Here is a 26,700-nt window from a genome sequence, read left to right on the forward strand (position 1 = left end):
GTGCAGACCTGGGAAAGCTGGGGTTAACATTGCCCATAGGTGGATTGATCTGGGACCCAGATGTGGATCCTTTGCACAATAGTAATATAAAAGTGGTTTTCGAGACTTTGGGGGGAGGCCCCTAAAACTCTAGGGTACCTTTTTGCTGACTGTCTTTTTTTCAACCATTTTTACTATTTTTAAACTGCCTTGAAAATTGCTTCTACTTGAGGGTATTGGAATGATTTTAGTAAAAGGACTGTTTGTTAAAAGCCTCTAGCTCTCAGTAGTCCTGAGATGCAGAATAGTGACTTCTATATCTCCATTTCCAAATCTTTCTCTTTTCCTTTCCCTAACTGGAGCCTCTCCCTTATGACAGGCAATAAATAAGAAATAGAAAAGGGAAACAAAAAAACCTAACAAACACATCAACTGAATCTGATGGTATATAGGCAACATTTTTTAGGTATTTGAAATACAACTGTATTGTGATCTAAACACAAAAAAAGAAGGAATGGGAATTACAATAACAAACAAGAATCACCACTGAGTACTATGTAAAATGAGCTGGAGAAGGAAATGGCAAACCACTCCAGTATCTTTGCCAAGAAAGCCCCAAATGGGGTCACACAGAGTCAGACATGATTGAAAAATGACCCAACAATAACTGTGATAAGACTGCAGCAGTCTTAGATTTAAATCCCGAGGGGAACATAACTGTGGTCCAAATGAACCAAATGCACAGATCCGAAATATGAGTTATATATATTTTTAAACTGCCACATTCACTTTGCAGCCCATTCAACTCCTTCAGCATCCAACAGATTAAGCAGGTGTTCTACTCAGCTATGTAATAAAGTGACAAACATGCTGACCTCATGGGACAGTTGTCTGTAACACTAGACCCCTGGCACTGGGCTCTAGCTTCATTCTGTTACAGTTGGGGAACACAGCTTGGTATGGGAACTCCCTCTACTAATGCAAATTATAACTTATCTGCTTCCCCACACCTGATGTTTCTGTCATCTGATGTTCCTCAGAGATAACATTCAGTCTCCCCTATCTGTGCCTTTGCACTGGTTAAACCCTAAGCCTGGAATCCATTCCCTTCTCCCCCTTGGCCCTTGAAATTCCTGATTACCCTTAAAACTCAGCTGCAGTATCAGCTTCTTCATGAATACTTTCCTAATCTCTCTCTCCCTCCCCACTGAGATGATGGTGCCCTCCTTCCCAAAACTAACTTGTATTCATTCTGAATATATCCTGAATATAGGTACATGTCTTCTCCCCCTATTAGAATGTAAGTTCCTTGAACGCGGGGGTTGCTCCATTTTGACTTTGTAACCCCAGGGATTACACAGTGCCTTTGATAGGTGCTCCATAAAGACTTCTTAATTGATTAGCTTTAACTAGGACTTCTAGGGAGTTGTTGGAGGTTTGCAATATTTAAGTGACTTTCCTAGGGTCATGCAAATTGTATCAGATGCAGGATCTGAAACAAGGTCTTTCTGACTCTAAGCCTACACTTCTTTCCACCATTCCATGTTGCCTCCATAAAAATGCTGCCCAAATGTGAGTTATTATGTCTCGCATGTGCAATTCCACAAGATCATTTCTGTGTGTGCTTCCTATAGGATTTACAGGGTGAATGAGTGCAGGGGTGTGTGTGTGTGTGTGTGTGTGTGTGTGTGTAGTATGGGCTAGAAACTTTTTTAATAGAGAAAAAGGGCGCCCAGGAGGGCTATCCCAGGGAATAAGTGAGTTGTGACGATGCTTTCCGAGTATAGATCCCAAACTTGGTACCGAGAGAAGACAGAGTAGTGATGGGTACATTCAGGTAACTTGACATCTGCTGGAAGTTTAATTCCATTAGAATCTTATTATCTGATTAATTCTTGATATGTCTAGCTGACAATTTCAATTTTTTAGAAGGCAGAGGAAGCCAGGATAGTAACTGCTATTCTACGCTAATTCTAACCAATAAGTAAGAACCGGATTGATGATGACGAAGCAACATGAACCCCTGTCCCACTTGAGCTTTGGGGAAACAGATAGATTATTGGATGATAGACTAGAGCTGGTAAGAGGTGTAGAAGTCATTGAGTCCATAATTTATGACGGGGGCGGGGATGCTGTAATTATTTGGCAAGAACCACATGAACACAGAGAAGTGAGCTGTCAGACACTGAGCTGGAAGAGAGCCTGAAAACATGCAGGTGTGCTTAGGGCAGATGAGAAATTGAGCCCCAGAGAAGTGCTCAAGGTCATGCAGCTAGTAAATATCTGAGATGGGTACTTTCCTACGTGGCCCTCGAGTTCCACCCCACCCCCTTAGGCTGCAGGCCATTCCATAGCTATCTTACAAGAGAGCTGTTATATCTGCTGCTTATAACCCTGACCATTTCTCTTTTGCTCTGTTTTGTTTGCCTGAGGAAAATGATATAATATAGCTGTTGGCAAACCTTAAAGTTGGTCAATTAGCTGATCAGTTGATCACAAACATTTATTAAGCACTTACTGTGTGCTAGGCACTGTGTTATATGCTGGTGTTACAAAGAAAGGCTAAACATGCTTCCTGCCCTCAAGGAGCTCATATTCTAATAGGAGAGAAAACATTCAAATAATTATGTAGGTACAAGACATACTCTGTGCTAATGGAAGGTAATTTTAGGGCAGTTAGGTGGGGCAATGGATAGAGCATTAGGCCTGGTGTCAGGAAGACCTGTGTTCAAATCTGGTCTCAGATACTTACTAGCTGGACAAGTTATTTAAACTTTATTTTCCTCAGTTTCTTCAACTGTAAAATAGGGATAATCATAGCATCTACCTCACAGGGTTGTGAGGATCGAATGAGATAATATTTATAAAGGAACAGTGATTGGCACGTAATAGGTGCTTAATAAATACTTTTTCCTCCTTCCTCTTCTTCCTCTCAGAGGGAAAGCAAGAGGGCTGCGGGAAGGAGTTGAGTGGGAAAGACCACTTAAAGAAGGTAGAATTTGATCTGAGTCTGGAAGGTCAGGAAAACAAGGTAGCAGAAGTGAGGAGGCAGAGCGTTTTGGGTATGGGGGACAGCACAGTCAGGAGATGAAGCAATGTATATGAGCAGGTTAGTATAGCTGGATCATAGAGTGAGTGGAGGAGAAAAGTATAAGAAGACCGGAAAGGTGAGAAAGGGCCAGCTCGTGAAGAAATTTAAATGTCAAACAGAGGACTTTATATTTGATCCTGAATGTAATAAGGAACCACTGGAGTTTATTGAGTAGGGGTGTGTGTGACATGGTCATACTTGCATTTTAGGAAAATCACCTTGGCAGTTAATTGGAAGGTGGATTGGAGTGGGGAGAAACTTGAGGTAGGCAAACTCACCTGCAGGCTATTGCAATGATCGAGGCATGAGGTGTTGAGAGCCAGCACCAGAGTGGTGCCGGTATCAGAAAAGAAAAAGAAAGAGATGTTATGAAGGTAAAATTAACAGGCCTTGACAACAGATTGGATATGAGGGTTGAGAGAGAGAGAGAGAGTGAAGAGTCTAGGATGACATCTAGATTGCAAACTTAGGGGAATTGATGGGTAGTGGTACCTTTCACAGTAATAAGGAATTTCAAAAGGGCATAGTGATTGGGTGAGAGGAAGATAATGAGTTCTGTATCAGCCATATTGAATTTAAGATGACTATAGGATATCCAGTTCAAGAGGTCTAATAGTTGGAGACATGAGTCTGGAGTTTAGGACTAGGACTAGATAAAGAGATCTGAGAATCATCGTATGAAAGTGATAATTGAATCCATAAGAGCTGATAAGATGGTCAAATGAAGTAGTACAGAGAGAAAAGAGAAGGGGGCTCAGTACAGAGCCCTGGGGGGGCACCCATTGTTGGCAAGCACGACTTGGATGAAGACCCAGCATAGGAAACCAAAACAAGTGATCAGATAGGTAGGTAGGAGAATCAGGGGAGAGTGTTTTCATGAAATCCTAGAGAGAAGGAAATATTAAGGAAAAGACAAATGATCCATAGTATCAAAGGCTGCAGAGAAGTCAAGAAGAAAGAGGACTGAGAAAAGGCCATTAGATTTTTTTTTTTAGGCAATTGTGGGTTAAGTGACTTGCCCAAGGTCACACAGCTAGTAAGTGTCTGAGGCCAGCTTTGAACTCAGGTCCTCCTGAATTCCAGGCTGGTGCTCTATCCACTGCGCTATCTAGCTGCCCCCATTAGATTTGTTAATGAAAAGATTGTTACTAGTTTTGGAGACAGCAATTTTGGTTAAATGATGAGGTCAGAAGCCAGACTGTAGAGAATTGAGGAGAGTGAGAAGAAAGGAAATAGAGGCTATTTTTGTAGATGGTTTTCTCAAGGACTTTAGCTAGGAAGGGGAAGAGAGATCTAGGACCATAACTAGTAGAAATGGTCAGGTTGGGTAAGTGTTTGGTTTTTTTTTTTTGATATAGAGAAGATACAGGTGCATTTATAGGCAATAGGGAAGGATCCAACAGATAGAGAGAGATTGAAATGATTTTTAAAAAGCCAACTGCTGGAGAAGATGGGATAGAAGACGATCAAGGATAAGTGGCAAGGGGTTTGCCTTGGTATGAAGAAAAGTCATGTCTTCATCTGAGATACAGTTGAAGGAGGAGATAGTGAGGGAAGATGTCTGAGTGATGTGATGAGGAGGAGGGGGGAAGAGGGAACTTCAGCAAATACAATTTAAGGCAAGGTCCTTATCTGAGAAGGTGGGGGAGGGAGTCTTTAGGGAAGCTTGTGGAGGGATGAAAACATGTGGAATGAATGAGATAGAGAGATAGCAAATAGGAGGTTTTAAAAAGATTGTGTCAGGACAGCTAGGTGGTATAGTAGAGAGAGCATGGGCCCTGGATTCAGGAGGACCTGAGTTCAAATCCGGCCTCAGACACATAACACTTACTAGCTGTGTGACCCTGGGCAAGTCACTTAACCCCATTGAATAGCAAAAACAAACAAGCAAAAAGATTGCCTTGCAGCAGTGAGGGCATAGTTGAGATGATGTAGCAGGTTGTACCTGTATAAGTTTGTGTTTCTTCTTCCCCCTACAGACCCTGTGTGCAGCAGTGGGAGACTACGACCCAGGTTTATGAGTAAAGTGTTATGATGATTCTTGCTGTGCTTCTTTTAGTAAATGTTTCTGATGAATAGTTTAAAAATGTTTAAAAAAAATTACCTTCTCTCATCTAGATAAGGTAAGGAAGGGACAGTCCTGTGCCGTGTGTTTCATATGAATTTTAAATTTAAAGTGGACCCAGTCATCCTAGTTTCCTGATGTTATCTACCTCAGTTCAGTAGCATCTGAACAGGAGCAAAAGAGGCAAGTGGTGAGAGTTGTCCATGGTTGGGATCTGGTATGGTGTTATTGGCTATAGAGCATGTGGACAAGGTATTTGAGTGTAGAGGTTAGTGTAGAGTTGAACTGATTGACCAAGAGGTCTAGATAGGGAATGGAAGAGAGTTTTGAAGTGACGCAGGAGAGTATAGCAGTGATGGTCTATGAAAGAACTGCAGGATGGAAGGAATGGGAGTCATGGTGAAGATGAAGAATGGAGTAAGGGGTCATAAGGCAGAGGGAAAGATAAAATGATGAAACATTATGATCACAATTTTGGAGTTCATGAACATGGGAGTGGAACACTTGTGGATGACAGCAAGTGAAGGATGTGGGAGTACAAGAATAGTAATAATACTTTAGTTATTTCAGTCATGTCTGACTCTCTGTGATCTAAGTGGGGGGCAAAGATACTGGAGTGGTTTGCCATTTCTTTCTCCAGCTTATTTTACAGATGAGTAAATTGAGGCAAATAGGGTTCAATGACTTGCCCAGGGTCTCAGAGATAGTAAGGTAGTAAGAGGTAGTCAGGTCAGATTTGAACTCAGGTCTTCCTGACTCTGGTCCTAGCACTTTATCCACTGTACCACTTAGCTGTCCTCACAGATGAAGAAACTGAGGTTGAAAGAGTTTAAGTGACACAGCCAGTAAGTGTCTTATGGTAGGATTTGAGCTCAGGTATCCCTGATTCTGAGGCCAATGCTGTAGCCACTGTACCTTCTAACTAGGTAGGAGTTCCGTGTGTGTGTGTGTGTGTGTGTGTGTGTGTGTGTGTGTGTGTGTGTATATGTGTTATATGCTATACTATAAGATGATAAGTCATAGGATTATTAATTTCGAGCTAGATGGGACTTTTGATGCCCCTGAGCCAATAGTGGCTCATGTTCAGCATGGGTAATCTGACATGATTCTTTGTCCTGCTGTTGGGGAGAAGTAGACACGATGGACTCCTACTTAGAAAGGAGGAGAGGGCCTAGTGACTCAGGAATCTCTGAATGCAGTTTTGGGAGCCTGGTTGCATCAGTGGGTGATTATTCCCACAGAATCTCTGGGCTGAGTCCCCAGAGCAGTTTTGTCTTATGTTTCCCAGGAGGGCAAAGTTCCTAGGGGAACAATCTGTGTTTTTCTGTGGGTCCACAATTGTAAGTATTCTGGGTCTGACTTCAGTCAGTCAGGTCAAGATGGGGTTGCTTTTGATGAGGCTGGATGTAGTCCAGGCTGTATTTTATATTTGAGAATGATTCAGAGGTACTCCTTATACAACATAAGTTCTTGGAGCACTAGTAAACAAGGCAGGTAATGTATTGGGGCCAATAGGACTAATACAAGGGAGAGAGAAACTCACCCCCTCCACTACCTCGGGGGTGTGACTCTCCTTTCAAATCCAGCTTGCCAATATGGCTAAGCCCAAGGAGAAATAAAAAAGGCTGAAGCTTCACCTTCATACAGTCTGGGGTTTTTTATTCACTTGTGTCTCAAGAGGAATCTGGCCCCAAATACTTTCTCCCCCTAATCTACTGTACCATCACTTAAATATGAGGTCCGAGTCCCCCACCAGTTTGTGCTGACAAAATCCAAATTGCTTTTGTTGAAGGAATTTAAATCTGTTCCCCTTCAGATGTTCTTCTCCCATTCACAAACTCATAACTAGTATTCAAGTAAGTAGAATTGGCACAGATTTGAAAATCTATCAGGATGTTAATACATTATCACATGCATACTGAGAAGACATTTAACATGACATTTATCAAGATATCAGTTTTAAAAGTAGCAGCCAGAGTTTGTAGCCACCGGAGCAGGGAGGGCAGGTGGGATTCCTCGGTGTGGTTGGCTTCCAACAATGTTAAGGAAAGAGTAGAACAAGAGAGTAAATAGGGTACATAATAGGAGAATGGGTCTCAGTCCCCAGGAAAGTACAGAGGAAACTCTCCAAGGTAGTTTTTTTTTTTTTGTCATTGTTCCTGCTACTGAAATGGCTGCTGTCCAGATCAAGAATTCTATCCCTGGCTCCTTATGGTTTGTTCTTGTCATTGGGAAATAGCAATGACTGACCTTGCTCAGCTCAGTCCAAGATGAAAAGTTCGGCCAGCTATTCTGTCTCTAACCTCTACCATTCTCTACCATTGGCCAAGGTCAAAGTTTCCACACCGCCACCTATTGTTTACTTGGCTTGGTTTCTGACTCTCTTACCGCTATGTCCTCTTTAAGATTTGAGTCAAAAAACAGTCTGGGTAGTTTACTCTCAGATAAACTCTGAAATCCCCTCAGAGCTTTAAAAATACCAGAAAGGGATCTGGCCTTGTGCGGCCCCACCATCTGTTCCCTTATCCTATGTCTAAGCCCTTCTGGCAGAGCTCCAAAAGGTGGGTTACAAGTACATCACTAACATGCTTCAGTGCTGCAAGGATCTGTGTCAGGATGCCTTCCATCATGCTGATCACAATCCTTCCATACATGAGGAAATGGCTTTTATGTGGCCAAAAAAATTTGATTACCTGTTGGCCAGCTCTTGGATGGTGAGTTTTTCTGTACTTAGCTAGGTGGGTTCACTGATGAGAGACACTCCATTACCAAGCTCATATGGAAAGTCTTGGTAGCTTAATAGCACCCGGGAGATGAACTCTCTCAGTATTTTTCTGGCAAAGCCATTGAGAACTCAGGGTCACCTTCATGCCAAAGTGAAACCCTGGATCAGGTTTTTGGAAGAGGCCCTACTAGATGAACTTTTCCAAAATATTGATTGAACCAGATGACCTCTGAAGTCCATTTCAACTCTGAAATAGGGGGTGCTCCTCAAATGAAGATATCACTTCTTGGTTCAAAATCTTCAATGGTTTCCTATTCCCTAGAGCAAAGTGTGTGTGTGTGTGTGTGTGTGTGTGTGTGTGTGTGTGTGTGTGTGTGTGTAATGGACTGCTCTGGAAGTTTAGTGAGATTTATGGACTCATTCTCAGAATAATTTGAAGAAAGTCATGTGTGAGGGGGGGTCTGCTACATGACCAAACCCCAATAGTTTACTTGGCTAATGAAATCTATTTGGAGAGTGCTAAGAAGTTTACTTCTGGGGGAAAAAACACAAAAGGGAGGTGCCTTGGAGGTATTCTGTAACCATTCTGATCTGTCAAGCCCATGGTTGGGAAGATTCTTTTCCCCCTCTTTTATCTTGTCTGCTTAGTCAGAATTCTTGGTGCCTTGAACAAGGCCCGACTCAGCTTCAGCCATGTCTGTTGGCTTCCTACTTTGCCGCTGAGAGACTGTGTGGTAAGGTGAAAGTTAAAGAGCTCTCTCCTCTGAGGCAATATGGGTATAAGAAAGGAGGAGAGTCTATTCTTAGCTGGTTTGTTTGCTTTTTTCCATTCAATGTGAAGGAGATTGGAGTCTCCTGCCTTGGGAGTTTAAAAGCTTGCCAGTGGAATCCGGGGGTTGGAATCCAGTCCCGGTTTTACAGCCAGTGCAGCCTCAGTGCCCCAAGTAGCAATCTTTGGGAATGACCTTTGGGATCCCAGCTTAGTGGAGGGACTCACCTAGAAGTCACATCATATCTGGACCTATATTTGGTGGGGTCAATGCTATGTAGGAACTGAATTAAATGTTGAGTCTTTTCCCCGAGACTGAGATTATATAAAAGAAGTATGCCCCAGAGGTATTGGTGAAAATGTTTGTATTATTGTTATTACTATTATTTTGCTATACCATTAAAGTAAATATCCCTTTTAAAAGCTAACTTATTTTAAGTGGTTAAGTGGAATTGGGGTGCTAGTTACTGGGGGAAATAAGATATAGTAGCCTAGACCAGAGAAAGAGGGTCAGAGTATACATGCTACCTATAAAGAGAAATGTATAGGATTACAAAAGAAAACAATTATATTGAAATATAGTTACCAAAATAGATTTTTAAAAAAATCCTTGGACTCCAGGTTAAGAACTCCTGGCCTAGAGGATAAAACCTAAACTTCTTGGCTTGTATTTGTCTTTCCACAGTACGTAAGCTATTTTTCCAGGCTTCCCACTAACACACACATATCTTCAGCTCAAATAGCACTTGAACAAATATTTATTAAATGCCCACTACATGCAAGCCTTTTTGTTAGTGGTGAGGAGTATACAAGGATAGTCCCTGTCTTCAAGGCATCCACAATCTAGTAAGAAGGAATAAAATGGTATGCTAGAACTAGCTTGTACTAGAAAGGTCCAATTGTTAAATTTTCAGTGTGAGGATTCCTACTTCAGAAATTGGCAAATGCTACAAATCAGGGCTTAATTTATTGTTTTGCTGATTGTCCAGACTTAAGAAAATTATAAGAAAGTATTAATAGTGCAGATTAAACTTAAAAATGTGTTGAATGTACCTTTTTTTTCTCCTAGAGAGCCAGTTGTTAAACGTTTACCAGCACCCTCTTGCCTATGAGTCACTGAGCATTTGAGGTAGTGGTCTTACTGCTGGAAGCAATTTCCTGATTGCTCTTCGGTTGGATCTACCATACACCCAGTAATCAGGAATCTGTACAACTCTTTCGGTTGCTGGTCTCTATCATGGAAGGGACTGTATTTCTGCATTTGGGTTTGCCGGTTGACATATGTTCCTGTGTATGCTTGTGTAACCACTAGGGTTCACAACAGGTTTAGGCTTGTCACTGATGGAGCAGATTTAAAGGCCCAAATCTGGAGTAATTTTGCCCTTAGAAATGTTGAAACATATGAATGGCTTGTGATCATGGCCCTGGTTAGAGAGAGAAAAACTCTAAGAAAGGGCTGGGGAGGTGGGGAGAGTGTTTGGATCCCAATTCTATGTTATATGTGACTAATAGAGTTGGCTCCCCACTCTGCCATGGCCCGAATGAAAGGGACACAAGAAAATACAAAGGGAAAGATGAGCTACAGGAGTTTATGAGAAATAAGATTAGATTGGTCAGATTCAGTCTTTAATAGAATGAAAAGACAGGCTTAGAAAGAGGTGCAAATCATATGTATTTTAGGTAAAGCAGATGAGGGGGATAAGGACTGCTACTTCTTCCATATCAGGATTCCCCCCCCCCTCAGCACTGTGGTCACCAGAATGCCCATAATTAAAGCAAAGCAAAACACACTCATAATTATTTTTAAAATTTATTTTTTTAATTTATTTTTATTTAGTTTTAGTTTTCAGCATTCACTTCCACAAGATTTTGAGTTCCAAATTTTCTCCCCATCTCATCCCTCCCCCTATAATTTGTTTTTTTAGCTTTTGCCTTTCTAGTCTCCCCAGATAAAATTATTCCACCCTTTTCTCTCTCCTTTCCTCTCTCCTCTCTTCTCTCTCCTCTCCTCTCCTCTCCTCTCCTCTCCTCTCCCCTTCTCTTCTCTTCTCTCTCTCTCCCTCTCTCTCTCCCCCCTTTCTCTCCCCCCTTTCTCTTATTTATCATTTCATTTTCTTTTTCTCCATTCTCTTTCTTTCTCTTCTCTCCCTCTCTCTTTCCCCCCTCCCCCACCTTCTTGCTCTTATAATAGAATCATAGGGTGTCAGAACAGGGAAGGAACTAGTCCAACTCTAAATGTTGACTGACTGACAGATGTGGAAATATTCACTCAATAGCCTCTTTGATGACTTGTCCCTCAGGTGTCTTCCAGTGATTTTTCCAGAATGAATAAATCAATCAATAAGCATTTATTAAGTTTTCCTCCTCGCGTAGGTTTGTAACATCAAAGCTACCTACTCACACCATGACAATGATAGACAATCTGTACCCTCACCATTGACCTACTTGCTTCACAGGAATATTGTCAGGCTCAAATGAAATAATAAATATGAATCACAAATTATTTCTTCCCTAATATTTAAAATAAAGATATGTTTTCCCCTCATACATGGTAGAGAGAACACATTCTTTGGCTTTGCCATCTGACTAATTCCTTACTCTCCACTCCCAAAGGAAACTGACTTAGGAGAAATAAATTTGGTGTTTACCTTTGAATTTTGACTCCAAAAAGATGAATCACAGAATTGCAGGAATTCCGAATAAGAAGTTCATTTAATTCCATTGCTATCTGAATAGGAATCCCCTCCCTTGTATCCCTAGTAAGTGAAAGAGCTTTGGAAAAATTCATTCATTCACTAAGAACAGTTAAAACACTTCAGTCCATTCATCTAGTTCTTCCTTCCAATGTTGTAAATGACAACTGATGCACATTTTCTCCTCCTTTGCAGCTTTTGTTCCTGTCTTCCATAGGAGTATCATTCAAAGCACTGGGGGCCCTTCTGTATAGTCTTTGACATTTCATGCATGTAGCACGTACACTCGGTCCTTTCAGTCTTCTTAAGCCTTATTCCCTCCCCCATATACCCTGCAATCCACTTGCCTTCAGTGTATCCTATATGTCTATATTTCTATTGTTTGCATATAGTTGTTTACATATTATTTCCCTCCTTTAGATGGCGAACTCTTTGAGAGCAGAGACTGCCTTTGGTCTTTCTTCATATCCTCCAGTGCCGGGCACATAGAAGGTGCTTAATGTTGACTGATGTGTTAGTCTTCTCTCTCTTATTATAAGCCTACCTCCTTTTCTTGCCATATGTCTCTTTGATGATACCCTTTACGTGATGAAGGAACTGGCCAATGAAAGCTCAGGTCTTCAAACATGCCTGGATGTTCTCTGCTTGCTGGTAATGCAACACGAGGAACTTTAGATGCTTGTTTTGCCCATAATGACTCAGGGTTAGTGTTATGTGATAAAAAGCCTTCTGGTTGGCTTTGGAGCTAGAAGGACTGATGATTCAGGAAAACCTGAACTGGAACTGAGTGTGCATGCAAAAAGTTCAAGCAGCCAGTATCACAATCTCTTCCCTGTCAGGTTTCCAGTGAGGACTGCTGTGAGCTGTTAGGTGGAGGAAGGGCAGCTGGTCTCTATGTTTCCTCAAGCACATGCTTCTTCTACTTCTATTGTGTTTTTTTTTCTCTCTCTCTGATTTTAAGTGAATCAGTAGCTAGAAATGGGAGAACGGGAGTTCTCAGGTAACTGGGGAGACCAACAGATTCATTAAATCTATCAAAGGTCCTGCTATGTAGCAGAGTTTGTCAGAGAAGTAATGGCTGATGACAGAGGATGGAAAGTAGAGAAACAATCCACCAATGGTGGTGGTAGCTTCAGGGATCACGATCCCTTATCACTGAAAGAAAGTACTGTCTGTAGACTTTAAAAAGGGCCAGCTAGGTGACACAATGAATGATAGAGTGCCGGACGAAGTCCGGAAGACTCATCTTCCTGAGTTCATATCTGCCCTCAGACATGTACTAGCTGTGTGACCCTAGCCAAGTCACTTAACCCTATTTGCCTCAGTTTCCTCATCTGTAAAATAAACTGGACAAGGCAATGACAAACCACTCCAGTATCTTTGCCAAGAAAACCCCAAATGGGTTCACAAAGAGTCAGACATGACTGAAAATGCCTGAACAACAGCAAGACTTTAAAAAGACATTGTTCTGTTAGTACGCTACAAAAAGATAAAAGGACTTTTAGGCCAGGAGGAGGCAGGAACCTCTTGGGCATGTATGTTCTCTCTCTATTTGCCTCATTCCCATTGTACTTAAAGTTTAAACCCAGTGTCCCCAGAGACCTTGTGTATGTGGAAGGGAAAAATGTGCTCTTGGGGTGGAGTGGGCAGGGGGGAGATATTTCATAACAACAATTACTGCTATATATTCTCAATAAATAACCCTTTCTTTTCCTTTTTGTTTTTTTGGCTTTTTGGTGAGGCAATTGGGATTAAGTGACTTGCCTAGGGTCATACAGCTAGTAAGTGTCAAGTGTCTGAGGCTGGATTTGAACTCAGGTCTTCCTGACTCCAAGGCCAGAACTCTATCCACTGTGCCACCTAACTGCCCCAAATAAACCTTTTCTTAAATCTAATATGAGTTCTGTTGGTTACTTGATATTGGAGAGAATGCCAGATAAGGACTCATGAATGACATCATCATCATCATCATCATCATCATCATCATCATTATTATTATTATTATTTGCTTTTTGGTGAAGCAATCGGGGTTAAGTGACTTGCCCAAGGTCACACAGCTAGTAAGTGTCATATGTCTGAGGCTGGATTTGAACTCAAGTCCTCCAGCGCTAGAGGCCAGAGCTCTGGCTGGGCCACCTAGCTACCCCCACAAATGACATTATTAGAAGCAAAAACTCCTCCAGGTCACTCCTAAAACCTACCCCTCCCTTTTGGTAACCTAACTTACCAGTCCAGTGAGAATTGGAAGAGGGAGCCCAAATGGGATGCTACACTGCATTTTGTGTACCATTTACCATTGGTAAGAGATCTGTCCTTGGTATTCTAATCAAGACTTTTATCAATGACTCGATTAAAGGCATAGTTGGCATACTTTTCAAATTTGTCGATGGCATAATTGTATCCAAAAATATTGCTTGGTTGAATGGCAGTTTTAGGATTATAGATATAGAATATCTATAATAGATTTGGTGCTGTATCCACTGCACCACCTAGCTGCACCTGGAGTCTGGAATACCTGAGCTCAACACTGACCTTAAACACTTACTAGCTGTGTGACCCTAGGCAAATCACTTAACTTCTGTTTGCTTCAGTTTCCTCATCTGTAAAAGGGGGATAACTAGCAACACCTTCCTCCCAGGGTTGTTGTGAGGATCAAACGTGATAATAATTGTAAGGCACTTGGCACACAGTGCTTGGCATGTAGTAGGCACCATATAAATGTTAACTATCAAACAAGCTTTTTTTTTTCTCTTAGCTTTCCTATAAAGTCTCAACTTGTTCTGGACTTTGGTGTTCATGGTTATTTTTTTGTAGCACAGTCATGTGCTTATCTGCTGTTAACCTGTCATTGCTTCCCTTTTCTGAACATATTTGAAAAATCTAAGCTGTTTGTTGGTGAATTATCTGTGAATCCACATAATTCTCTTGGGACAAGAGACTTTCTTCCCTTTGTGTCTCCAGAATGCAGCTCTTCAAAGTTTTCCATTTCTTCTGATTTTCTCTGTAGAAATTAACAACATGGTATCTTGCCTGTCGTTTTTCTGAACCCTTTGAAACCTGCTTCCCACAAATATGGAAAGCATCTCACGCTTAGGAAATGGTTATTTTCCCCAAAGTTTCTCATTATTTCCACACCAATATCCTTAGTGACAATGAGATATAGAAGGGGGTGGGGAACCTGTGGCCTCGAGGTCACATGTGGCCCTCTAGGTCCTCAACTGCAACCCTGGATTCAGTCCAAGGGCTGCACTTGAGGACCTAGAGGGCCACATGTGATCTTGAGGCTACAGGTTCCCCACCTGTGAAGAATTTTTCCTTGTTAGTTCTTCCACCTTCTGAAAGATAAAATTATCATTAAGGCAAGTTAAGAAGTTATTAGTTACTTTGCTTTTGGTGCAAAGAGAGAGCCAGTTAGATGTACGGATCGTTGAAGTCTCCCATCACTACTACATGGGGCAACGAGGTGGTTCAGTGGATAGAATGCCAGGCCTGGAGTCAGGAGGTACTGAGTTCAAATCTTACCTCACACACTTACTAGCTGTGTGATCCTTGGCAAGCTACTTAACCCCGTTTGCCTCAGTTTCCTCATCTGTCAAATAAGCTGGAGAAGGAAATGGCAAACCATTCCAGTGTCTTTGCCAAGGAAACCCCAAATGGGATCATGATGAATTGGACATGACCAAAATGAATGAACAACATCACTGTTATATCATACCTCTGTGAAAGATTTATGATCTATTTTCCAAACTCCTTATCTAGTTCCTCTTTCTGTCCAAGTGGTCTGTGGTATAATTTGATGACAAACATAACTGTTTCTTAGTCTATTGATTTTTGCCCTAAAATTTCCACCATCTTTTCTTAACTCTAGTTCCTGGATTTCCTCATATAATTTCTTTGAATAAGGTTTATCCATCCAAGGCCATTTTCTAGTTCTAGGTTTCATCCTACCACTTTGCGTGAGGTCCAATATTCCTCTTTTTATGATTTCTATGGTTTTTTTTGGTCTAGACTACTATCATTTCCCTCTTCAACATTATTCATCTTCAATAGGAATCAGGAAGGAAAATAGTCTCAGTGGACTTCAGTTTCTTGCCCAACATTTCATAATCTTAGGTAATACTTTCTATGTTTCTACTGGCAATATAATTAGTGCCAATGTGAAACACCAGAAGTGAGTAAGAGTCTGGTTGCTTCTTGCCTAAATTGTGGACATTTATGTATATACATTTACCATGGATTTTTACTATGACTGTTTTCTTGGATTTTGTTTTCTATAAACTTTGGCATATCTCAACTTCTTCCTTATTGCAACTATTCTCTTTGGTATCTGACTGGAATTCTTACCAACTTTTGTTATGTTCTTTCCTGGCTGGTCATCTGTTATTCTTATGTTTTAAATAATGGTCTAAAATTCCAAATTTCATTCTCAGATGCCAGCTTCTTAATCAGATGTTCATTTCCCAAATGAAGTTTTCTCTTCTGCATCCTTAGGCTTCAGTGGAGGGGTGGTAAGGAAATAAAACCTGTGTTGCTACATTCTTCAGGATCTTGCCTAAGACTGCATAATCTTTGGTAATACTTTCTAGGTTCCTGACAACATAATTTGTGCCCATGGGAAACACCAGAAGTGAGTAGCAGTCATCCATTTCAACTAGTCTTAGAAAATTTTCTTATGCCTTTGATAGGTTCCCTAGGGAGAAAGCATCTTTTTATTGGGTCTAAAAATAGTAGCTTCGGTAACCTTGAAGTATAACTTTAAGTGCCCACAACGACAAAGCAAGATAGCTGTTGTTTTTTGGAGAAAACTCCAAGATATCAGACTCCCAATGGAACCTTGGGATGGACACATAGATTGTGTGAGGCAGCACAGTCTTGGAAAAGAAAACAAAAGGGGCAAAGTTGGCTGCAAAGGAGACAGAAATAAAAGCAAATAGGACTTCTAGAATGTTGGGTATGAGCAGATAGGGAGAGGCAAACTGCAGGCTGTAATCAGTGGGAATAAGGAAGGAGGAGCATATGAAGAGGTCATGACATAGCATCTCCAAACCAAGCTGTCCAGGTAGAATTTTGATGACCCTGGAACTAAATAGAGAAAAGTAAGCAGATTCCAGCCTGTTCTGAGAGACTTTTATAGAATTTCTGGATGCAGGTGGCACGAAACTCAAGATTTTACCACCAGATCTCAAGTTCGAAAGTAATTATATCCCTCTCTTGATTTTCTGAAGACAATGTGAATTATAGGGGAATTAGATTCTGTATCTGCAGAAGTATATAAGGTAGTTCATCTATTTGTATACTGGGGGCAGAGAAAAACTCTATTAGTTGTTTCTCTCCTGTTATTTATATGTTTTCATGTCTTACCTAAATACTTTTGCTACTGGATTCATCAGTCAGTCAACAAACATTTATTAAGCATTTACTATGTGTAGGGGGAGGGAGGGGGAGAGAGGAGAGAAATAGCATGCTTCAGTCTGCTTTCATTTATTTACATGTTTTCATGTCTTACCTAAATACTTTTGCTACTGGATTCATTGGTCAGTCAACAAACATCTATTAAGCATCTACTATGTATCAGACTCAGTGCTAAATGCTGGAATTACAAAGAAAGGCAAAAAACAATCCCTGCCCTCAGGGAGCTCAAAATCTAATAGGGGAAGACAGTACATAAAAAGAAATTGCAAAATGGTTGGAGAAAAGGATACCTGGCAGTCAGGGCATGAAGACCTGCAGCTAGGTGGGAAATTATGAGGTGGCTGCACTGTGCCTCCTCTTAAATTGGGAGGAAGTCTCTGATGGCTAAGAGGGAGAGAGGGTCCCCAGGGTCAGGGTGTATTGGGGAGGTATGAGTTTCATGTGATGTGAATTGTGATCTTGCTAGAAGAGCTTCTGGAGACAATGATGAATTTGAGGAGTTCTGGAAATAGTGAGGAGAGGTATTAGAAAAGATTCCTGTTTTTTGCATGGTCTGGTAATAGAGTTATTGTATTAGTAGGGGCTTAGGTCTTGATTTGAAAAATTGGTTACCCAAAACAACCCATAACGAACATGGAAAAAGTAATGGGGCTTCCGCATCAGTGTTCCCAGAGCCTCCAGGGACCCAGTGTTCAGAATTGGAACGTGGAGTGCATGGAGAGGAGTGGTAGGAGATAAAACTGAAAAATTGGCTTACCCTAAATGGTGGAGGATTTTGAATGCCAAGATCAGGAGACTGTACTTATTTGGTGGTTAATGAGGAAGCATTGGAGGCTCTTGAGTAGAGGAATGACATGGACAGAGCAGCACATTTGGTGGATTACTTGGGAACTACGTGGTGGGTGGATCAGAGAGAGAACTAAGGCAGTAACTATGTGAATGGAGAGAAATAATGTGAGAGATGTTGTCAAGGTGGAAAAGACAATATTGGATATGTGGGATGAGGGATGGATAGGTGAAGAGTGCTAGAATAATGCCAAGGTTACAAAAGAGGAAAACCGAGAGGATATGATGTCTTCAACAGAAATAGGGAAGTTTGGAAGAGGGGAGGGGTTAGGGGAAAGGATATTGAGTTCACTTTTAGCTATGTTTAATTTAAGTTGTTTCTGGGACATCCAGTTTGAAATGTCTGGTAGGAAATTAGTAATATTTGACTGAAGCTCAGGGGAGAGATGAAGGCTAGATAGATAGATCTGGACATTTTCTGCATAGGTATGAGTTAAACCTATGTGAGCTAATGAAGTTACTGAGAGAGAAAGTATAGAGAGAGAAAAGAAGGGAGTCTAGGAAGAAACCTTAGGGAACAACCCTTGTTATGGGGCCTGATATGGATAATGACCCAGTGAAGAGGAAAAGCAGCAGTCTGATAGATAGTAAGTCAAACCAGAGAGTAGCATCACAAAAACCCAGAGAAGAGACTATCTGAGTGGCAACAGTATGAAATGCAATAGACAGATTGAGAAAGGATTAAGACAGAGGGAAGACCATCAGTTCTGACATGTAAGAGATCATTGGTAACTTTGAGAGAACAGTTTCCATTGAGTGATGAGGTTGGAAGACAGATTGCAAAGAGTTGATAAGTGGGTGAGAGGAGAGGAAGTAGAAGCAGTGCATGTAGATAACTTTTGTCAATATAGCTGAGAAAGGGAAGAGAGATAAGGAGCTGTAGTGAAATATTTTGTAAAGATGGGGTTGAGATGGACATGCCTGAAGGTAGTATGGAAAGAACAAGTTGATAGGGAAAGGTTGAAGATTTGAGAGAGATGGGGAATGGTGGAGGATTCAATCTACTGGAGAAGATGGGAAAGGATGGGATCAACTGCTTGTGTACGATTGGCCATGACAAGGAGAATGGAAGGCCACTTCTTTGTCAGAGACTGGGCAAAAGGAGCAGAGAATGGGAGATGATGTTAAGAGCTTTAGAGATAAAGAGAAAAGGAGAGGAGGGAGCTCATGTTGAATAGTGTCCATTTTTGTGTGTAAAATGAGAGACAGGGAGGAGAGGAAAAGGTGTTGGAGGTTTGAAGAGGGAAGGGAAGGCTTGGAATAGCTCCTGTGGGGGCTGAGATAAGGAATAAGGACTGAACATTTTTCTGTAGGGAGGGGCTAGTTGAAGTTGGAGAACATGAATGTACTGTAATGTGCTTGGCCAGCACAGTTGTGAGACTTCCTTTAGGGTCACTCAGCAGCTTGTGAGTAGAAGTGAAGGAATTAGGTGGTTGGAGTAATGAAAAGATAAGATGGGAGGAGGGGCAAGAGATTTGAGAGAAGACAGCAGAGAATTGAAATAGTTAACTATTGGGTTGAAGTTGGAGAAGGAGGAAAGTGAGGTTAGGGCAGGGGTAATAGCCAAAGAAAGTACTAAGAGATGGAAGGATTGGAAGTTTGATAGCAAATCCATCTTAGGATGTTTTAAGGGAAATATAGTGTCCCTAAGAATTGGAATTATCCAGAAGTATAGTGCCTGGAATGAAGAATGGGATAGTTCTGCTATACTCTGCCCTGGTCAATCACATCTGGAGCAGTGTGTCAGTTCTGGGAATCACATTTTAGGATAAACATGGAGAGATTGCAATTTGTCAAGTGGAGATTATTTAGACTGTGAGTAGGTTGGAGGTGGTGTATTTTTCATCTTGGAGATATTGAAATGAAGGCTGAGTACTCTTCCAGTATATTGTAGAGGAAATTCTTGCTCAGGGATGGGTTGGACGAGGAAACAGCATGCTGTAGTGGAGAAGAGAATTGGATTTGGAGTCAGAGAACCTAAGAAGTATCAGAAAGTCTCCGATCTTTGGATCATTATCTTTGTTAAGTCACTTAAACTTTCTGAGCCTCAGTTTCTATGTCTGTCAAAAAGTGAAAAGATGGTCCTCTCAGATCCCTTCCAGCTTCAAACCTATGATCTTCTGACCTCTGATACCTTTCAGCTCTGAGAGTCTATGATTCGGTACAACATGCCCGTGACTTGATCAGCCCTGCCCAAACCCAGGTAAATGAAATCTTCAGTGCCCTTAAGTGCCAAAACACTTTGCAAAAGGGCTGTTGGTACTGCAAATGTCTAATTACCTCTGAATGGGAATAAGTGGAAAACTCATTACAAGGTACTTGTGAAGCATCAAGCCTTTGAGAGCTTTCTGTTAGTAACTTGGAAAGATAAAGTCACAGCTGCTTTGGGGCACCTGCTTATTTACTCTGTAATGCATTTCATTTGCATGAAAGTAGCAAGTCAGCAAAAGAGGGGAATGGAGCTATGAAAGACATGTGGGTATGAGTGAAAAGAATTGAGAGCAGTAGGGGTAGTGAAGCATGCTCATCCTGGGCTTGGGAGCTGATTGTTAAATTTTCAGCATGAGCATTTATACCTTAGATATCAACAAATACAAACCAGTGCTTGATTTATTGTTTTGTTCATTGTCCAGACTTAAAGTGATGAAGAAAATGTTAGTAATGAAGAATAAATTTAAAAGTGTGTTGTGAGTACATTTTTTTTTCCTCCTGGAGAGGTGGTTGTGAAACATTTACCAGCACAACCCTGTTTATAGTCTGGGGGAGGGGTTGCCCCCTCTGGAGCCTTTTGACTATGGATTTGAATGTGAACTCTTTTTAGTGTTCATTATTTTGTAAATAAAACTGTTTTATGTTTTAATCCTTGTGATCCTGAGTATTTAAAAAGGGGAGCCAGAAGCCTTGGGTAGCCAGGTGGGTGGTGCGGGGGATAGAGCAGGGGTGGCCCTCCTCAAGTGTGGCCCTTTGACTGAATCTAAACTTCACATGTGGCCTCGAGGCCACAGGTTACCCACCTCTGGGATAGAGCATTGGACCTGGAATCAGGAAGACTCTTCTTTATGAGTTCAAATCTAACCTCAGACACTTACTAGCCATGTGACCTTGGACAAGTCACTTAACCCTGTTTGCCTCAGTTTCCTCATCTATAAAATGAGCTGGAGAAGGAAATGGCAAACCACTCCAGTATCTTTGTCAAGAAAACCCCAAATGGGGCCATGAAGAGTCAGACATTTCTAAAAAGACTCGACTACAACTGGAAGCCTTGGGGAGGGTAGAGGAATGCTGGCTACTGATATTCCCAGGTTCTACTTGGTGGAAGTAAGAAGCTAGAGAAGTGAGATGACCTCAACCCCTTTTATGTAAGGAAGGAGTCTCTGATGCATATTTATTGGAGGAATTATTTATTTAGTCTATGGTTGGCATATGTGCTTACTTAGCATATTGAGTTTCCTAATGAGATATGTCTCTTGTAATAATTTGAGGATCACAAGCCCGTGGGGTGGGATTTAGCACATCCTTCCTACTTTATAGTCAAAGAAATTGAGGCTCAGACAGAGAAAGCAACTTGCTTAAGGTCAAAGAGCTAATTAGAGGAAATCCTGGCTTCTTGAGCTCCATTTCAGAGCCCTCTATAACACATGATGCTGCCAGTCAAAGGATATGTAACAATGTGATGTATTGGATTTGGGGCCAGGAGACTTCAATTTGAACCCCAGCCTTTCAGTATGTGGTTCGGATGATCTTGGATAAATCATTTAATCTTTGTGTATCTCTGTTTCTTCATCTTGAAAATGAGGCTAGTAGCACTTTCACTTCCCATCTCATAGGGTAATTGTGAAGAAAACACTTTGTAAAGTACTATACAAATGCTAGGTGGCTGTCCAGTGGAGTGAGCACTAGACTTGGAGTCAGGAAGACCTGAGTTCAGATCCAACCTATGAAACTTACTTGTGTGATCCTGAGCTAGCTCCTTAACTTCTGTTTGCCTCAGCTTTCTGATCTGGAAGATGGGGATAATAATAACATCCACCTCCCGGAGTTGTGAAGATAAAGTGAGATAATAAAGTATAAGATTTTGAAAACCTTGAAGCATTGGATAAATCTAGCTATTTTGATGATGATCTTGATTATAATGTTATTTTTCCTGTCAAAAGTCCTGATAAAGATTTGAGAGTCAAAGTGAACCTGACCAGGATTTGGTGTGAGACTATTCAGATTAAGAAACCCTTTATCATCTTGCTCTTGTCAGCACCACCTTCCCAGAGAGGCACTTCTTTCCCGCATCCCGCAATAACCAGTACCACACTTCCCGACACCAAAGAAGCTGCATAGAGATTCATCATTTTGAGTGTGGGTTCTCAAGACCTAGTAGAAGCTTTAACTTTGATGTTAGAAAAATTTGTTTCCTTTGGCTACTGTGTTGTTTCCAGTCTCCAGGCAAGCAAGAGAAATTGATGACAGAGACTCCACAGCAGAAATTTGGGAGACATTTTGCTTTGGGGGAAATTTGGTAGGAATGGCTAGGGTTGTTTTCTGTCATTGTGTATCATCCTACTTTCGAACATCATTCTTTCTTGGGCACCTAGCCTAGATGTTCAATGTAATAATAATTCAATAAATAGTAACTCATATTAATAGAAAGTTACAGATGGATATGTTCTGGAATGCCCCACTCCACATTTCCCATGGAAATGTAAATTTCTGCCTTTATGGAGAGTGAGAGGATGGCTCTTACTGGGAGATCACTCTACTCTCCTATCTTCAAGAGGATTAGAAATACATCTGGGCCATAGAATCAACAAAATGGAGGCCTAGATACTTTCTTCTATCTTCGTGACTGCCCAAACTGTTCCCAAATAGGAATTACACCAAAGAGATAGAGCAGTTTCAGCTGTCTATTTGACCTAAGACACCAAGAAGCCTAATAAGGTTAGGCTAATGCAATAACATTGCCTAATATAATTACAGCAGAAAGGGCTGATCTCTAATTTCTACACTAATGCCCTCTCCCCATCATGCTTTGGCAGGGCTGCACAAGCCAATCCATAGAACTTCACTGTCCCCACACCACTCTTCCCTATGCTACAGAAAGCCAAAAGCCAGAAGACTGATCTAGTTGGGATGGCAGTGCAGCAGCATTTTGTGCTGCAACCAGAGAAATGAGGAACAGAAGGAACTAGTTTAGGATGCCTACATGTGTGTGGCTTCATCACACTTGAAGCAAAGGGGACCGACATCCAAGTCAGTTCTTTCCTCCTAGAAGTCACGTGGAACAGAGACCAAACTTGATGAAATGTGAATTGCCCAGCATGAAAGGAGACTGAGAGAGCTTTGAGGCCTAGCTCCTGTCATCAAAGAAGGAGTCACAAAGTGAGCAGCAGAGGGAAACAGGCTGAAATTGCTAAAGGTCTTAGGAGAAAGAAAATTCATTTAACGAATATGACCACAACCAGGTGAAACAAGAAGAAAAATACTAATAGCAGGGGAATATGGCCTCCAGATCCTCAAAGAGAATTTAGACATCTATGAATAAATGTTTTAAGATAAAGGAAGATGAATCAATACCTGAGGAGGTAGAGGACCGTGTGGATTCTCAGGAGATCATGGAACCACAGCAAGAGATTCCCAAATGACTTAATAGGGAAATAAGAATTGGGAAAACAGAATCTATGGTCTTCACGGAGAAAATAATCAATGAGTAGAAAAACTTGAATTCACTGTGGCAAACCCCACCAAAGAAACAAACAAGAGAACAACTGATTGGGAATGCAAATACATAAAAGTGAAGAATGATGAGGAAGAAAAGAAGCAAACAGCAATAACATTTTAAAAAATGATCTCTATACAAGCAAAGAATATTGCTTTTAAGGCAGAAGGTATAGATAAAACTGAAGGATTTTAGGTCTTCTAGAAGAATAGGACAAGTCAAAAACACTGAACATCATAATGTAAGAAATAATGCAAGAAAACTGCCTAGAACTTCTGCCCAGAACACAGAAAACAAACTGTCAATTGAAAGAATCCAGAGACTGCTTCCAGAAGGAAAAAATGTACATAATAGGTGCTTGATAAATGTTTGATTGATTGTATTTGCTGCAAATTCCAAGACATATAATGATTAAATTTAATAATGGTAATGACAAGCAACAAATTTTATAAGGAACTAGGAGAATAAATATGTATTTTAATTTTAATTAATTAAATTTATAAATTAATAAAAATTTAATTTAATTTTAAATATAAAGGAAAGGAAATTGAAGTAATACAAGACTATTCTGCACCTACCAGAAACTGCAGGAGAAATTGTTACTAAGAGCAAAGGAGCTTAAGATACAACCCAAGCTCAAGATACAACCATGCAAACCTGTGCCTTACCATTAATGAAAAAGGATAGACATTTGAGAAAAAAAGGCACCTTTGAAACAGTCCTGCAAAATAAAATTAGGCTTAAGAAGATTATTTGTTTGCCAACACTCCAGAAAACAGAAATACAAGAAAGTAAGCAAATATAGCTACCAAGGAAGGCACAGGTAATAAAATCCACTAACACTAGAAAAAAAGAGGAAAATGGAAAAAGCAGAAGACACTCATGGCGTTAACAACACCACCACCACCACAACAGAGAAACCAATAGGAGATTTCTTTCTAAAAGTTCACAAGGAGATAGGTGAAAAGCAAAGTCAAATAGAAGTGATGGTGGAGGAACAAGCCTGTATCATCGTAGACTAAACTTCACAATATACAGCCCCCAGTTGCATAAATGCTTTCTGTGGTACTAAACTGAAGAACATAAAAGGGAAATTAGAAGAAGAAGATAGAAGGAATACATGACATCTTTGAGAGCTAGTTCCTGGGGAAATTGCTATCAAAGGTAGAGTCTGAAAGTGAGCAGTAGAGGAATATAAGGAAACAAAGGATGAAATTACTAAAGATCTTATGAAGAAGAAAACTCATTTAAAGATCATGACCATAAACAGGTGAACCAAAAAGGAAAATATTAATAACAGAAGGGAATATGCCGTTAGATCATCTAGTCAAAGGTTAACAATGAAGGGAAAATAACTCCTATGGTCTCTCAGGAAGAAGGCCTATAAGAGAATGGGGAAAGAAGCCATGAGAAGAAATAAAACAGAGAGAAAGAAAGGAATAAAATTTGTTTCAGTGGTGGTAGGGGCTTCCACTGAAGAACATTTCCATGAGGGAAGAGAGATATTTTTATCATGGTAATATCATGGACCTGAGGATAGATATAATCTTCAGGGATTTGGTGCTTAGAGAGAACACTCATCTTGCCTTTGGAGAAGGAATATCAGAGCCCAAAGAGAATGGGAGGGCATGGACCCAGAGAATAGATTTCGTGGCAAATGGGAGAAATTGATCATGGAGAAGGAAAAGGGTAGTAGTAAACTTCAGTCAGGGACATAAGAAAATTCCTACCATAGGTAAAGACTTCTATCTTCTATCCTATTCTACCTTCAGGAATTGTTATTTCTAAGAATGAGGCACAATGTAAAAAGAGGATTAGGAGGTATGATCTCTATAAGCAACAATAAAAGGTATTTAAAAGAGGGAACTCTAAATAGGTATTTTAAAAGCTATAATTTCATGAGGCATCTTATAACTGAAGTAAGAATAAATAAGTAGATGACTCATGAATCAAAGTATAAAATTCTATAGAAAAGGAAGATAAATAGTGAAGAGAATAAGGGAAAGTAATCCTTTTTAGAAAAAAAAAACTTCTGAAAATTAAACAAAAAACTAACAAACAAAACAAATTGAAGGGGAGAAAAGGAGGATCTTACTTGACTTCCTTACTGAAAGAGTAGAAGAATTAGACAACTAGTTAAAGGAAATAAAGGAAAAGGAATTAATAAACTAACAACAATTTTAAAACTATGGAAAAAAATAGCAAGCTGGAACAGTAGGGAGGGATGAGGGCGAAGAGAAGAGAGTTGGTGGGAATAGGGTTACTTTAAAGTATATTAACTTAAGATAACCAAAGAAAAAAAGTATTCTCCTTATAGTGGAAGAGAAAAAAAATGCTATCGTAGAAAAAAAACCCCTTACTATTAAAGTCAAATGGAGGAAAATATAAATCTTGCTCTCACAAATTTAAATGTGAATGGATTAAATAATCCAATAAAATGGAACAGTTACAGATAGGATTGAAAAAAAATAAAACTCTACAATCAATTGCTTACGAGAAATACTCATACACCCTACCCTCCCCCAAACATACACAGAATAAAAATGAGGACCTGGAACAAAATTAATTATGCATGAGGTAAATCGCCCAAAAAGGAAGGAATTAAAATCATAATGTCAGGCAAAGCAAAACCAAACATTCACAACACAAAGAGGTAAAGAAGGAAGCTACATTATTCTGGAACCATGGACAAAATAAATCAATATCAATATTAAACTTATATGCTCCAAATGCCTTAGTATCAAAATTCATAAAAGAAAAGTTAACTGAGTTACAAGAAGACATAGACAGTAACATAATAGCAACATGAGATTTTAATACCTTTCTTTCAGTTTAGGACAATTTCAGAAAACAGACAAACACAAAGGAAAATATAGAATTGGACAAATGCTGGGGAATCTAGAGTTAAAAAAACTTATGGTGCCTTCTAAATGGAACTGCTAAATAATATATATTTCACTACTGCATGGAAATGCTCCAGAGTTGATAGAAATACAGTTTAGGTGCTTCATTTAATCCCTCATAACACCTGTTCATGTAGGGAGTCCCTGCAGGCCAACTCTAAGAAAGGAAGAACTCAGTTGTCAAAAAGTAAGTGAGTTGTTGTATAGATCAAAGCCTTATTACCTATGGCCAGTGCATTGACAAAATTTTCAGGGGGGCAGTCCCCTTTGGTAGAGAGGTAATGGCACATGGGGAAAAGAGAATAAAGTCCTTGGTTGAATCCCGCCAGTTCAATGAAAATTGATATAGATGAAAAAGTTCAAAGGTTTAGTCTGTATTACAGCCCTCCCCTGCTATGGAGAACTTTCTAGACTGCTTTGTAATTGTAGGAAGTAACAGATGTACATTTCTGCAACAAGTTATGTTCTTAGAACAGCTCTGAAGTAGCTCTTCCTTCCAGATCTGCTCAG

General features: G+C 40.3%; 1 long non-coding RNA gene across 1 annotated transcript in view; it reads left to right on the plus strand.

Moving 5' to 3' along the window:
* Window positions 1-26,700, plus strand: part of LOC110217290 (uncharacterized) — a 59,433-nt gene that overhangs the window by 17,403 nt on the left and 15,330 nt on the right. The gene's annotated exons all lie outside the window — the stretch shown is intronic.

This window comes from Phascolarctos cinereus, unplaced genomic scaffold (genome assembly GCF_003287225.1).
Source record: "Phascolarctos cinereus isolate Bilbo 61053 unplaced genomic scaffold, phaCin_HiC Scaffold_5;HRSCAF=322, whole genome shotgun sequence".
Classification (NCBI taxonomy): Eukaryota; Metazoa; Chordata; class Mammalia; order Diprotodontia; family Phascolarctidae; genus Phascolarctos; species Phascolarctos cinereus.